Source organism: Pinus tabuliformis, chromosome 4_1 (assembly GCF_031772625.1).
Source record: "Pinus tabuliformis cultivar Carrire ecotype Pingquan chromosome 4_1, CPIR1, whole genome shotgun sequence".
Taxonomy (NCBI): Eukaryota; Viridiplantae; Streptophyta; class Pinopsida; order Pinales; family Pinaceae; genus Pinus; species Pinus tabuliformis.
The window spans coordinates 262322896-262339129 of NC_142303.1; positions in this window are offsets into that span (position 1 = coordinate 262322896).

Here is a 16234-nt window from a genome sequence, read left to right on the forward strand (position 1 = left end):
ACATATAGGCAAAGAAAGGTATAGAGGGCATATGGTATGAGTTTCCCTATTTGGTCACAAAACAAGATATTTTTTTCGTAATATTTAATTGGTCAAGCATGTGGCTAGACCCTAGCAAGGAAGCTGAAGAATACCAGGAAGGTACCAGCAAAACAAAAGGTACACCGATGGAAGACCCCAAAAAGGTTCCTTAAAAGGTCAATGTGGACCTTGGGAAGAATATCACACAGGAGCTGGAGCGCGTAGATGAATAGGAGCCAAACATGGAAGAACCCGAGCAGGGAGGAGAAAACCCTCTTAAGGAGACATAAGATATTGAGTCTTCTTTCATACTCAAGAAGAGGAAGAAATCCTCCACTGGAGGTGCGCGTAAGAAGTAGAAATTTGACAAGACTTCCAACATTGAAGCAATGGTCCTCACTAAGAAGGACATCGATGAGATTGGTGATACTGTGTGCTTCATCACTAAGGAAATGTGGGGACACATCGAGGATCAATACAAGTCCATACTAACATAGGTCCAACAGGGCATCAAAGTGTTACAAGTGCAAGCAAGCATGATTCATGCAAGCATGGTTTAGGCGAGCGAGAATCAAGTGAGCGTGGCAATGACAAGTGCAAAACCCTCATTACCTTCAACATTGGTGGTAACCACTAAGGTATACATAGTTTCCGTTCCAGGCGGGTCGCTACACTTTACTACCACGGCAAATTAGGCAGCAACGCCATATGGGAGGAACTCAGAGGTGAAATTAGCAGCACTGCCCATTCAAGCATTACATGAACTTCACCAGGGAGTATCTGTTGAATTTAAAATATGAGAATAGTGGGTGCTCTTTGCAATCAAGCACATCAAGAGCCACAATGAGTAATTAACAAAGGAAGCTATGAGGGTGATGCTAGATAGGGACGCATCCATTATGCGCATGTAGGATCTAGAATTCGCCATCACTCAAACTTGCATTGAGTTGCCAGAGCTCCTTATACAGACTAAAGAAACTTCCAAAGAGAAGCTCCACAAGTTGGAAGCCATAGTGAAGGAGTCCAAAGTGGAGGTTGAATGAGTCAAATTTGAAATGAAAGTGTAGGTCACCGAGTTGTAGATGAAGCTACAACTAACAACACCTCCAGAAGTTGAAGAGAAGTGTGAGGCTGCTATGAAGGAAGATATGGAGGTACTAGAAGATGCAGTTAAGGACTGCATCCAAATTTTTGAGAACACCATGGAGATGTTGGCCTCGCTACAGGAGGATCCACATGTACAAAATATTGAAGCAGACATCACGGACAAAGAGTCATAGTTCGATGAAATCTAGGCAACAACACGGACCTTAGCACCTATGCAACAGTTCACCAGACTCCAAGAAGGGAAGGATATTTAGAATTAGATCGACGATCAGTGACAAAAAGCCTTAATCATTTCAGCAAGAATGCAGTTGTGGGCTGAAGAAGTTAGTCAAACCTCTCAGTCTGTTGAGAGTAAACTGAAGGGAATGCAATAGACATAGAGGACCATTAGCTTAACAGTAGAGGGGCCAACCACTGAGAAGTTGGTCGAGGAGGTTTGGCAGGCTGCTGCGCAGTGCACAACAAAGCTTAAAGCATTGAAGGCAAAGTTTAGCGGCCTTAAAGTACGTGTCAAGGACATACCAGCAGAGTGACACGAGACAAGTCACGTCTTTGTGTTGGGGGTCTATTGTGATGGGGAACCCCATGTCTAATTTTGTCTAAGTTTGAGTCAATTTTAATGTAATATTGTAAACTCTTTGCACTTTAAGGAGCGGAGTGCACAAAATGTTAAGAGTCAAAGGGGCTTTTAGGAAGGTCAAAGCCTCTTATTTTGTAAAGGGATGGGATGTTTTGAGTAAACAATGAACTCCACCCATGGTTCATGGACCATGGTAATGTAATGTAAAATATATAAAAGGGAGTCATCTAGGAGTCATTAGGAAGTTCTAAGCTTATGGAAAGGGTGTGAGTAAGATTTTGAGTCTGTAATTCTGTATTTTGGTGAAGGGGAAGGCTCCTGCAACTGAGTGTGTGGGCCCCTACAACTGTGTGCGTAGGGTCAGAAGAAGTGTATGTATTGAAGATCTAAAGTGATAAAGCATATTTGAAACAAATATGTGCGTTTTGTGTATATTTATATGTTTCTGTGTTTTATTGATTCGACTCTCTGTAATATTATCTTAAGTGCATGGCAAAGGTTCATATTTACTTTTGTATGTTAACTTATGCATGTTAGAACACTTAGGTGAAGATCGTAGATCTAATTAAGTAGAAATAGATTAAGACTATGATTTTGAAGATAAGGGTTTGTAAAGGTTAGATCGGGCCCTAGATTAAATAAATGACTCACTGCTACATCACATAGCCTTTTGGATGCAGAAACCTGGTTCTAGTATCCCCCAATACTGCCTCGGGTGAGACAACAGTCTGCGCTAAGCAAGATGTTCACCAAAGGGCCGACAATGTAGGGTTTTTTTGGTTAGCGCAACTAACTCTGAATCTTGGTCCAAGCCCCCTCAATCCAAAATTATACAAATCAACACATGTTGTTTAACAAATTTCAAGTTGGGGAATATGTGTACTTGCGCATCAAGCCCAAGAAGGTCTCCTTGAGGATTGGATTATGTGTCAAGCTGGCACCTCAGTTTTGTGGACATTTTAGGATCCTTGAAAGGATTGGACCAGTAGCCTATCAACTTTCACTGCCTTTGACAGTGAAAGTCCGTGATATTTTCCATGTGTCATTGCTTAAGAAGTATGTTAAACATGCTAATTGAAAAAATGTTTTTGGCATATGTTTTTGGTGTGCTATTTTGGTATATTTATATATGTATATGGATGTAAATATCACCATGAGTTGTGTTATAAAGCTCCAATAAGCTATATGGGTGTCATGTCGTTATGGTTGTCATATTGTTATGTTTTTCATGTTGGTTTTCTTCTCAACAGGTTGATCATTGTAAATACTACAACGAGCTAAGTTATAAATATCCATGGGAAGTATGTTTTTTCTTTTCAGTAGTCTTGCTGGTTGTAGGTGTCACTAAACACCAGGGACGATGTCCCCCTAAGGAGGAGGGTTCTATAACAACCCTGGTAAAAAATCCATGTAATAAAGTTAATAAAGGAAAAATAATAACCTTGGTCATTGGACACGTATTCCAAGCTGAATGTTTGGAAAAAACATAGTAATGGGGATCACTTATGATTAATTAAGGGCTATGGAAATTGGAAAATGAAATGGCAAAGGCTTTGGAAAGGCATGAAACATTTATTGGAATTTTATTTATGAAAATAATGGAAATTAGGAGAAAAGGGAGGTGAAAGGTCATATGTTTCTTGTGAGGAGGAAAATGAAGGAAAATAATGGAAAATTGAAGAAAATAGAGGCCTTGTTAATAAAAAGGCTTATGAGGATCAGTTTGTAGCTTTTTGTCAGTTCAGATTTAGAGCATTCATTTTCTACTCTCACTCTCTCACTCTTGGACACTTAGAGTTTTATTGTAGAATTCTTGGAGGAGTGTGGTATACTTGGCATTTGGAGCAAGAAGGCAAATGAATAGTAGGAAAATGCAAGATGACATCGGGATCAACAACTACAATAGGATTTGTTTTCAGGTACAAAGTTGCGTGTATGATTTCCTTATTAGTTTTGGCATGCATGGCACATGCATGTGGTTTCTTGGTTATGATATATCATTGGCATGGAGGATTTCCTAGATTGATGGTGGATTTCCTAGCCTTGCCATTCCTCGATATCCATGGTGTTGTGGGTGTCTTTTTTTTTTGTTGGTTGGTTCTCATGTTCCTTATGGTTGTGGATTGAGTTATTAGTTCCTGGAAGCATTGGTTGGGAAAACACTCTAGAATCCCTGTAACAACATGGATTGAGTTACTAGTCCTGGAAGCCTTGGTTGGAAAAATTCTTTGGAAGTCCTCGGTGGGTTGAGTTACTAGCCTCGAAAGCTCTGGTTGGAAAAATGCTCTGGAAGCCCAACAACAAATGTGGGTTGAGTTACTAGTCCTAGAAGCCTTGGTTGGAAAAAATGCTCTGGAGCCCTATATAACTTGGGTAGAGACCAATCTAGGGATGGTTAGTGATGTCCGACCATAAGGTGGAATCATTGGTTTAGAGTTGAGGTGGTCTAGCCTCTGAAATACTTTCTTAGGTTTTGTTAGATGTGTTCCATGAGATCCCACATTCATGATTGGAATATGCAACGGGGGTGATTGGCTATGTTGTCACCTATTACACCTTTTTGAAATTGTGTCAAATGATGGCCAAAAAGGGAGAGCCTAAATGAAAAAGGTCAAAGAGAAGAGAAAATATCGTAGGTCGAAATCACAGGGAGGAGGCCAAAATCAAAAGCGTAAGTCCCAAACCCAAAAGGAAAGCTGAAATCTAAAGAGGAGTTCCGAAATTCAGGACCTAATCACATCAGAGCCCTATATCAGGAAAGCTGGTAGGAAGGCATATCTGAGGTCAGTTTTTTGGAGGATTAAAAGCATCAGAACTATTCTTAATTCCTTTTTGAAAAACCTTACAATGAAGAGGGGATCCAATTTAGGCTGAAACTCGGTTGCAAAGCATTCCAAAGGGCTAGGGGGCACAAAAAAAGGCGAGACCTTAGAGCATATTCCATTGGAACATCGCAGTTTCAAAACTCTTTAAGAAATACATCTCTTTAGAAAGCACTGAAATCATGGAGGAAGGGGAAATACAAAGGAGACCTTTGAAAGTCCAAAGACACTAGGGACCTTTTCTCTCTCCTCTAAAGAGGACACTTGGCAGCTGGTGATTGGTCCCGAAAATATGACATGGCTAATGACGTCAGCATGACATGGTGGCATTGGGGACACGTGGCAGTCAATTTTTGCATTTTTAAGGGCCTAAAGGGGAAACTATGGGTGGCACGCGTCACCACCCATGAAGCGCCACATGCAAATGAGGACATAAGCATGACATCACTTCATAGATCTAGATTTCAAAGGAAGAGGCCATCAGAACTCTGTTTCAATTAGAATTTAAAAAATATCACGATGAAGGGGAGATACAAAATCATGTGTCAATCAGTAATGGAAAACCAAAGGGACCAAGGGCGCAAAACTAGGTGGACCACCTAACTGCTAAAATGAAATTTATAAGCATGGTGGCATCGAAACTATTTTTAATTCCTTTTTGAGAAACTTATAATGAGAGGGGCTTCAATATATGTTGGCACTTGGTCATGGAAAACCAAAGGGACCAAGGGAAAAAAACTGGGTGGAACACCTAAGTGCTAAGATGCAATTTCGAAGGATGGTGTAGATTCTTACTCTAGATTCAAACTGCTTATGTGATATGCTAAAACAAAAGACATGAATATACTCTACTCATTAGTGGAAACCAAAAATTGATCAATGAAAACACTAAGAAGAAAAGGAGGAATTTCAATCACACATAACACAATATTTTTCTAGGGAAAGAAACTGCTCAAAATCCTAACTATCTAGATTCCATTAACCAGAAGATCTGAGAAGAAAATACAATGCTTGTTCAACCCAAACAATTCCTGCATAAGTACAATCTATCCCTCTGCTTCACAAACCAACTCAATCCAACACTTAGCCAATTCTACTACCTGCCAAACCGCTACTTCCTTGTGCAATTCCTAAGAGAATTATCCCATATTTAATTGGGGCATTCCCCAATCATAACTGCACAATCCATCCATAGGCCCTCTAGTGATTGCATGCACCATTTGTACAACTCGGAAAATTATACAAATGATAGTACACTGTCCCTGAACTCTAATCTCAACTGGGTCTTCCTCTGAACTGACATGCATGAGTTATTTATGAGTGAATATTCAGTTATTTAGGTGGATAAGTGAAGTTGCATTGGAGTTGATCCCCACTACTAGACCTCCTACTAGTTCCTCCAACTGTTTGAACTAGTTTAACCGACTTCAACTCAATTACATTGAGTTAATTAATTACAACTATAAAAAAACTCAACCTCGACCCCTAAAATTTAGAAATCACTCTACATGACTCTAGATAGACTTACAACTCGAATTTACTAAGTCAACTAAGTCAAATTAACTTATTTAACTATTACAAGTTTCTATGAGAATATAATTTCAATTTAATTCCTAATTTAATTCAAGGACAAATTAAATTAGGATTTCTTGTTGCTATTTTTAACACTCCCTCTCAACAAGAAAGGGATTATCTGCTACCACTATCTTGCCTCTATGAAACTCGAATTTGCATCTTGACAAGGACTTTGTCAAAATATCTACATCTTGCTCCTCTGTGGGAATGTACTCCAACAACATGATTCTCCTTTGCACATAGTCTTTAAGGTGGTGATACTTGATATCAATATGCTTGGACTGATCATGAAAAACTAGATTCTCAAAGAGTTTGATACAACTATGATTGTCACAGTAAATCACAGCTGGATCCATCTACTGACAAAAAAAACCAACTAGAACCTTCGTCATCCAGATAGCCTCACAAGTTGCTTGACTAGCGGCCATGTACTCTACTTCTACTGAACTGAGTGCAACTAATCTTTGTTTCATGTTGTACCAAGAAACAACTACTGACCTGTTGGCTTGTGTGGGCCTGACTCAGGTTCAGAGGTGATCTAGCCAAGCAAATCCCGGTACTACTAGCCCTTTCGGCAATAGTCCGCAGAGCGCGAACTAAGGTCTCACCCAAAGTAGTATGGGAGGGTGCTAGAACCAAGTTTCTGCACCCTGGGGATGTTTGATGGGCTTCTGTAGGCTCGCAGTCTGACCCATCGCTACGTGCACCAGTTAGTCCTCCGCAACTAGTGATCCTGTTTTCGTGCATCCCTACTCGGGCGCGACCTGTATAATACCCAAGTCCCTTGCTAATTACGATTACTTAACTTGTCTGTGTAATATTTATGGTTATTACAGCATATTCAACAATCATATCAGTGCACGTGATACATAAACTAATACAAACATAAAGGATATAATTCACAACAAATACACAAAAATAATAATCAACTTCTCTTTATTAATCTTCAATCCTGCTTATAGAATTAACACCACCCTGTGCACTCAGCTGCAGGGGTCTGCGCACTCAGCTGTGGACTCTACTAGGCCTCTGCGCACTCAGCTACAGAGCCTCTTCCTACTACTATGACCCAATACACTTAGAATTCTAATCTAAGCTTGAACCATTCCTTCGCTATCGACTCTATCATCCACACCTTTTACAACTTAGAGCCTCGCCCTATTTATACAATTCCATGGTCCGCGGACCATGAGTAGGCTGACATGACTTTGCATTAGATTGCATTACTTTAGGGTGGACAACCCTATGACATAACCTTTACTTCAGGCTCCGCGCCCGCAATTCGTGGAGTCTTACAAAACTTTTGACCAAAACTTGAGCTTTGAGCCCTAAAACCTGCTATGGGGGGATTCCATGCCCAACATGCCCCTAACACAATCATCGTGACTCATCCCGAGTCACTCTACTGGTGCAGTGATCTTGGCACAAAGCCCCTCCAACTGTTCCCGTACTGCTTGAAGGTCCGTGGCGTATTGTTATGCTATTTGATGGACCTACTGCATGCGCTCTTTTGTTGCTTCTTTGTGAGGCTCTACTATCTGTCTTAGCGCATATAGTCCCTACATCTGCGCAAGCTTGCCCTCAATCCCGGCCGTAATTGTGAAGGCCTCATCAATCCAAGGTTGGATGCATGCTTTGAGAAGGGCATCCTTTTGTCTTGCAGCAACCACCTGCTCCTTTATTGGCCTTGCCTACTACATCTTAGCCAGCCGATGGGTGAGGATGACTGTCTGCGCCATTCACCTTACACTGTCATACTGCTACTACAGTTCACGTGCCTCTATTTCCAGGCGTTGTATGTTGGGGTCCTCCTACAAGGATGTGAGGGCATCGAATGCTTGGTCCAACATACTAGTGCAGTCCTATACTGCCCTTCCAATTTCTTCCAATCCTGTTTGAATCGCACTAACACATTGTTCTTTAACTTCTGGAGGAGTGGAAGGCTATGCCTTCATCTGCAGCTCAGCAATCTGGAGGTTTAGCTCTAGATGCACTTGTGTTGCTTCTTTGTGCACACTTCGAACTCCACTTGCCAGACAGTGGATCCACATCTCGATTGGTAGGTCTGCGATGATGGATAATTTTGGAAAGTGCCAACACGCTTCACCCACTATTTACATGATCTGCCGATTCTGTTACACTAGCTCGTCATGCTGCAAGCTAAGTTGTTCGACATGGATCTTTTGCTCACTCAATTCCTGGATCGCGTGACCTTCCTGAGCATGTAGCTCTATTTTTATGTTGTCCTACAACTGGTACAATGTGTCCCGCAGAAGGGTAGTCAAATTTAGGCCAAGCCCCTTGATCCAGCCCACCGCGACTCTATCCTCCTTGCTCTCCATTGTTAGCGCTCCTTCTGGCAGCACTATGGTGTTGGCCATTTTTTTTGCGTAGTATTTGCTCCACTGCTAATATACCTACGGCGCCGTAGGCGGCTACTACTCCTTCCTGTGGGGGCCACACTTGAAGGTCTTGCAACTATACCCTTAGGGCCCCCAACACAATTTGTTGCTCTGTCATGGCTTCCTAGAGCACTTCCCTGGTGACCTCGCAAACTGTGTCGCCGATGTCGTAGAGGTCACCCTTTGTCAATGTAATTGGCTCGATGTCTAGTTTGGATGCCTTGGACTTCTTTTGTGGACCTGATTGCTTCATGACGTTTGGCCGTTTCAGTTGGGTGGACGTTGTGCTCGGGTCTGCACCTTCTGCTGTATCTGGTCCCTATCTTGTAGACACGTTCTGGCCCCCTTCCTCCTACATCGTGGTGGCCCTTGTTGCCTATGTTGTTGTTGCTCTTTCGGTGGCCTTTGCTATTATACAGCTACCTTTGCTGCTTCGCAGGCAGCCCTTACCTCCGCAACTGCTTGTTCATTGTGCCCCTGCTGGGCCAACTTCGTGACACACAACTTGGTTGTATCCTTTTGCTTCTGTGCTAATGTTCTATCCCTTTCTGCCAGATCTAGGACGCACCACTCGGGAGGCCATGATTCAAGCACAAAGAAGATGGCATCATCAATTGCGATGAAAGGAAGCTTGGTCCAGTTCTACACTAGATCCTTACGCACCTTGATATACACATTGTCCATATCTTCCTTGAAGTCTGCAAGGCTCCGTAGACTATTGTACACTATGGGGGATAGGCACAGCCTCCTATTAATCCACATTTGGACACTCGCCTCCATGAGCACCTAGAAGATCTTATTTTCGTGGATCCGTGTGGTGTCCTTCGTAGCCCAGAGCGACACATATTTTGCAGCCTCTGGTAAGTCCTATTAAATATGAGGGAACTAACTATCCTCAGGAAGTTCCCCTGTCACCAATAAAATAGATGAGAGAAACCATGCGTAGTGGAATGTCTTGCCCTGCTCTTGCTTCCTTGCAGTTAGTTAGGAATTATTCACAGAGGAACTCAGCCCAGTTGAATTGGACCCCCTCCGCGCTTTGTTTTGCTAGCGCAACTACTGGCACTGGTACCTCGTCTCTGTGACATTTTCTCATCACCTCCCCTGCTAGAGGTTGGGTGGCTACGTACACCCCTTTATCTTTAATGCTACTAATTGCGTAGCCTCTCTTTTTCTTTTCTAATTTGTACTTCTTCTTCATGGCCTTCGCGAGTGTTAAATCTTCGCTTTTTCCAGCTATCTCATAGGGGTCCTTTCTCTTATAGGGAAGCCGGGAAATCTTGTGGATAAGCTCCGCCGTGATGGGAATAGGCTCCTCCAGCCATAAGTACTCATCATGCACCAGGAAAAATAGCTACCTGATGACAAAGATCGTGACAGGTGCATGGTGAAAGTGTGGAATCCATAGTAGGTGGAGTAGCCCGGCCTTCTCCACATTACACAGCCATTTTTGTGGCTCTAGCACTGTAACTGACCCCTCCTTGCTCTGTTTCATGAGGTTCTCAGTCTCCAAATGTGGGAACTTCTCACTGTCCGTGAGGTCCCAAGATTCAAATTTCATTGTGGGCACGCAGCCCAGGGCCAAGACTTCAAACAAAATTCCATCTGGTAGGAGCGGGGTTTGCAGTGCACTCTTAGTGGCATCCAAATCCTTGGGTACCTTCACTTTCCCTTTCCACGGAGGAACGTACTCTAACAATTTTTCTAAAGTGCGCACTGGCTGGATGTCTTCTTCCATTTCTTCATCCACCTCTATCTCATCTACAAGAGCCTGTAGGCCCTCCTCCTCATCATCTGTCTCAATGGTGATAGCCTTTGCCATTTCTTCCATGGAAAGTTTACCAAACTGTGGATTTCACGGGGACATGCAGACTAGTCCCATTGCCTATTTATCCTTCTTGGGCCTCGACATCCGAGGTGATTTTGGAATTTCTAGTTGCACCATAGGGTTCGGCGCGGCTTCCTCGGCAGTACTCTCTGCAAAACACACACCTCTCCTAGTAGTTGTCATTTTGTTCAAACTATCTATGGTTGTTCGTGAACTTGGGGGCTCAAATACCACTTGGCACTCAACACTCTGTGCTCTTCATAGTAGCTCAAATCTCAAATGAACAAGTGTTATCTCATGGCTAGCCCTTGAAGTTTTATAACATATTTTGAATTTGAATTCAACCGTTCCCCCCACTTGTAAGTCATTAATGCATTCTTGGCGGCAGATCGTCCCAAATCTAGCTCTTAATTCATGTCTTAATTGTCTGTCGCTTGCTCGCTTTTGCCTTAAATTGGGCATATCGTCATGAACAGTGACACCAACGGTCATCTCCCAGCCTACCTACGTGGCAGTGCAGCCCCCTATGCCCGGTCGCAGTCCTTGTGACATGCTAGTTCTACGCGCATCTCCCTGATCGCGCAGCTCCCACACAGACTCTTTTAGAGTCCTACACTCTCTTTCAACTGTCTGGAGCACTAAAACTATGCTCCCTATGGCTAGTCAGGTGGTTGCACCACTTGTGCGAGACTTCAACTCACCTTCCAGCATAGCCTACGAAAAATCCTCAGTTGTCTGCGTGACCCCCGGCACTGTTCATTCTACCGTATTTAGTGTGTTCCCCTGGTTACTACATTTGGTGAGGTGCGTTTGTAGACCTAGCAACAGAGTCATAAATTCACAGTGACATTCTTCTAACACAGTGTTATGATCACCTATATCTCGCCTTGTCATCTGTGGTTTATTGATGAGACATTACTGCGTGATCTCGTTTTCTAGCCTCTTGATCTCAGTGTCCATCAAAATGCTTTTCTTCCTCAACTTTACTCGGTCCTTTTCGAGTTCGCAAAGTCTAATGTTCCCTCATCAAATGGCTTCCCGAATCATTATATGGTCGTCCTCGCGTAGCTGTGTGATTCCCTCATCCTGGTCTTCACGCGCTGCCATAACTATGGAAACTATTACGTGTGGATTCCTTTTGGTATTCCCTTCAGAAGTTTCGATTTCTACTCTGTTTCACACCTTTGGAATCATCTCTGCGCTCAGGTTTTTGCACATGGTCCTATAGGCCCATCAAACCACTGGCATGCGCAAGTCCCAATCAGTTTGTCTCACTTGGTGAACCTCGTTCAGTACTCCACACACCTTATCGAATGCCTCATCGTGGAGAATTGGTAGGGCGCGTTGCCTTTCCTGTTGTTGTGGTTTGTTTCAATCCTCTAGGCTGGGGGTGGTGTGCGCTTGTGTGGACTATACAACATATGTTTGTACCCATCGGGAAAGGTGGGTGCACAAGATGTTTTGACCCTACTGATTGGCTTTCATTCGGAGCTGGGATTTTCCAAAACATAGGTGCATCATCCCTTTGCATCCATGCCAATCCTCAAAAGTTCCTTGATGCGTACCCCACCATCATGCAGGTGTTGTGCGTAGTGCCCACTTCAGCGCACCGAACTACTGCTGTTCTGGGACTGTGCTTTCAAATTTGCTCAGGAATTCATCCACTACTGACAATCCATCATATGTTGGCAGCTCCCTTGCTCTGTTGTTATGCAATGCAATGACCTGATCATCATGTTGCAGTTCAGTGTTGTTACTTTGTGCAGCCGATTCTGCCATCGCTCTATCTCTTCATCTGAATCTGAAGTGCAGGAGATTTCATGCTCCCATGAAATCCTTCCATCTACAGTTGGATTCACCCAATCCTCTCCTTGTGTAGTTATCTTGTAGATATAGTCGAGATTGTCATCACTATCATCGTCACACACTAGTTCAGTGTATCGCACTCCTTCGGCCAGATCCAGCGGTACTACTACACATAGTGACTTTTTCTCAAAGGTCACTTTGCACTTCTTCAGATTTATGACTTTGTTCATATCGGTAGCCCAGTCTATTCCTAGTAGCACAGGGTAGGGATTGTTGTCATCAACAATATCTATCACTGCAAAATCCACTTGCGCATTCGTGCCTTCAATATCGACTGTCACCCCTTGCAATATTTCCATGGGAAAAATCTTCTGTTGGTTCGCCATTTGTAACTGAATAGGGGACCATTGTAATGCAGGTCTACCCATGCATTCCCATGTTTGCTTTGGTAGTACATTCACATCTGAACCCAGATCCAAGATTACCTAATCCATTTTGTACTCACCTATTTGCACAGTCAACCTCATCTCCCTTCCTGTGCACAATGCATGCTTTCCAAGTTTCCAGACCACGCGCGGTTCTCCTAACCCCGCGCACCTAGTGATAAGTTCCTGTAGTCCTTTGACTGCCTTGCTGTTGTACAACAGTTTCATGCATGTCTCTAGAAAGGTAGTGAGAATTGAAGGATCCATCCCTGGTTCTAGTTGATCCTTACTACCTAAAGTGGAGGCCTGTGTGAAGCTCTTCTTAGCTTCCATGAATGTCTCCTTTGCGCATTTTAAGTTAAACTCAGGTTCCTTTGTAGGAGCCTTGTGAACCCATGCACTTTATTCTGGCTACTTCCCTTTATCATCTCCTATGGTCATACCACTTCTGAGCATCATGTTTACATTTGGGTCTTCTTCACGCGGTTCAAACCTCATCATTTGTAAATTCTGGGTCGGAGGGGGCTGGAGTACCCCTTTTTCGCGCATCTTCACTTTCAGCAAAGGGAAATATTTTGCCTCATGATCAAACTAATTACAGTACCAACATGATATCCTAGTTGGGTTTGTACAATCGCAGGCATAATGCCCTGGCCCTCCACAATTGTAACAAATTATCTAGCCACAACCCCTTCCTGGTCCCATTCCACCTCGACCCCGACCGTGCCTGTGAAACCCAACATGTGCCATCCATGCATTTGGGTTGAGGGATCGCATTTTAGCCTGCACCCTGTAGGTAGAAGTCTGATCCATCATTAGTTCATAGCTTCAACAGGTGCATTCGTCATGGCCTACTGACCTGCAGAAATTACAAAACAATCGCTGGGACATCTACATATACTTCTGCAACAAATGACAATTATCTGTGGTGTGTTTTCCTCCTATCTAGAAGATTGCACACCATAATGCAGACGCTATACTCGGCCTTGCCTGCGCCTCGGATCTTAATGGCATTGGCCCTCTCCCTGACAAGTAGTTCGCGAACACTGGACAATGGTTCTTGTCATGCCCTTGGCCCTTGCATTTTATGCACCATACTTCCTGGCGCACCTCCGGCCGAGTTGTCCTGTCCTGTTTCAAACTTTGCATCTCCAAACATAAATTCTGTAGTTTCACATGGATTTGTTGGACTCCTAACCTAGGGTCTTGTATAGGGGTCTCATTCGATCTCATCGTCATCTCCAATGCTTCAGATGGGTTGAAATTTTTTGTTGTAACAGTGGCGTCCTTAAGTGTGGTGTAAGTGAGGCCACAAACCATGTGCGATGTTGTGCATCTGTTAATGTCATATTGGCTTCGTGGATCGTACTCTTCAGCCTTTGGTCTAGATCCCAGGGGGTCTCACCCAGGAGCATCGTGATCTCCTTAAACCCGATGATTGACTGTGTCTCTGATTTTGGCTTGCTAAATTCCCTGTTTAGCGCAGTCTATATCTTTGTAATTCCTACATTCGGGTGGTCATTAGAATGTTTGATATACCACATTAATGCACGATCCTCCAGTGCGCTCACCAGCATGGCCTTCTTAATATTATCATCCATGACAACCTGTGCTTCCCATACTTCCCTTACCACGAACTAGAATTGGTCCGGATCTTCATTTCTTACTCCTCTGAACATTGACAGTTTGATCACACTCGCCATACTCAACTGCGGTGGTGGAAGAGGTGGAGTGGGTTGATATGAGGGTGAGGGTGGTGAAACAGGTGGCGGTGTGGGTGGAGGTGGTAAACGTGGAATTCTCTGTCTTATCAAACTGACCGTGCTTCTCAGAGAGACTTTCGTAAGCTCCTCCTCGCTTTCCAGTGAGGGTGAAATTAAGGGATTGTTTTCCAACTCCTCACTACTTCCACTTCTATAGATATTTTTGCTTCACGTAGTCCCAAACATTAATTTATTCTCATAACCATCTTTTCACACAATAACATCTTAATCCAAGTGTTCAAAGATTTAATATACTTACCTCACGGTCCCTTGAGAAAACATTGCTCTGCCTCACTTTAGCTGACGGTCGTGTCTACTGCAAACTCAGTGATAAATCCTCCTATTATTCAGTCAAGCCAATGGTCCATAGCTCGCGCTATCTTATCTTCTGATGCTTCTAATCTTCTCACTAGTTCTGAAGTCCACACTATTGGTTTGTCGAGCCTACACCTTCCATGGTTGTCTGCTAACTTCACAATCCACTCATACAGCTTAGACGGAAAAGATGCAAAGAAAGTTTCGTGGATTTCCATGTACAAGTAGCACTCCAACCACTGTTCCTTAGATACTCACAGATCTATGTTTTCCTACACCGTGAACTCATGAATCTTCTTGTCCAACCACTCTTCAATATCTTTCTTCATAGGATTCTAGTGGCATGACATTAGACATCCTTTATGCAGATCCCGGTCCTGGAAAGGAAACCATTTTTGGGCTTGTGTGGGCCTGACCCAGGTTTAGAGGTGATTTAGCCAAGTAAATCCCGGTAATACTGATCCTTTCGGCAACAATCCACGGAGCGCAGACTGTGGTCTCACTCGAAGCAGTATGGGAGGGTGCTAGAACCAGGTTTCTGCACCCTAGGGATGTCCGATGGGCTTCTAGAGGTTAGCAGTCTGACCCATCGCTACACGCACTGATTAGTCCTTCGTAACCCGTGCTCTTGTTTCCACATAGCCCTACTCGGGGCGCGACCCATATAATACCCAAGTCCCTTGCTAATTAACTGATTACTTGTGTGTGTAAGATTTATGGTTATTACAGCATATTCAACAATCATATCAGTGCACGCGATACATAAACTAATAAAAACATAAAGAAGATAATGCACAGTAAATACATAGAAATAACAATCAAATTTTCTTTATTAATCTTCAATCCCACTTACAGACTCGACACCACCCTGCACACTCAGCTGTAGACTCTACTAGGCCTTTGCGCACTCATCTACAGGGCCTCTTCCTACTACGACAACCCAATACACTTAGAATTATTCTCTAAGCTTGAACCATTCCTTCACTATCGACTCTATCATCCACTCCTTTTACAACTTAGAGCCTCGCTCTATTTATACAATCCCATGGTCCACGAACCATGGGTAGGCCAACATGACTTTACATTACATTGCATTACTTTAGTGTGGACAACCCTATGACTTAACCTCTACTTCACGCTCCGCGCCCGCAATTCGCGGAGTCTTACAAAACTTTTGACAAAAACTTGGGCTTTGAGCCACAAAACCTGCTATGGGGGGATTCCATGCCCAACATGACCCAATACTAAAGATCCCACCTAATGTGCTATTCCTGTCAGAAGGACTACCTAGCCAATATTGATCGGTGAATCCTTGAAGCTTCACCCTCTCTATCCATTTGTACCAAAGACCAAATTGAGTGGTTCCTTTGAGGTATCTCAACACATATTTGGCTACCTTCCAATACAGTTTGGTCGGCTTAACCATATCTTGACTAAGATGTTTAACTACATAACACATGTCTAGTCGTTTCTTCACCAAATACATGAGTGAACCCAAAAGCTATCTATAAATAGTAGCCTCCACTACTTCACCTGTAGTAGCATCCTCCTTACTCTAGTTACCAAGTAGAGGAGTCTCCATGGGTTTAC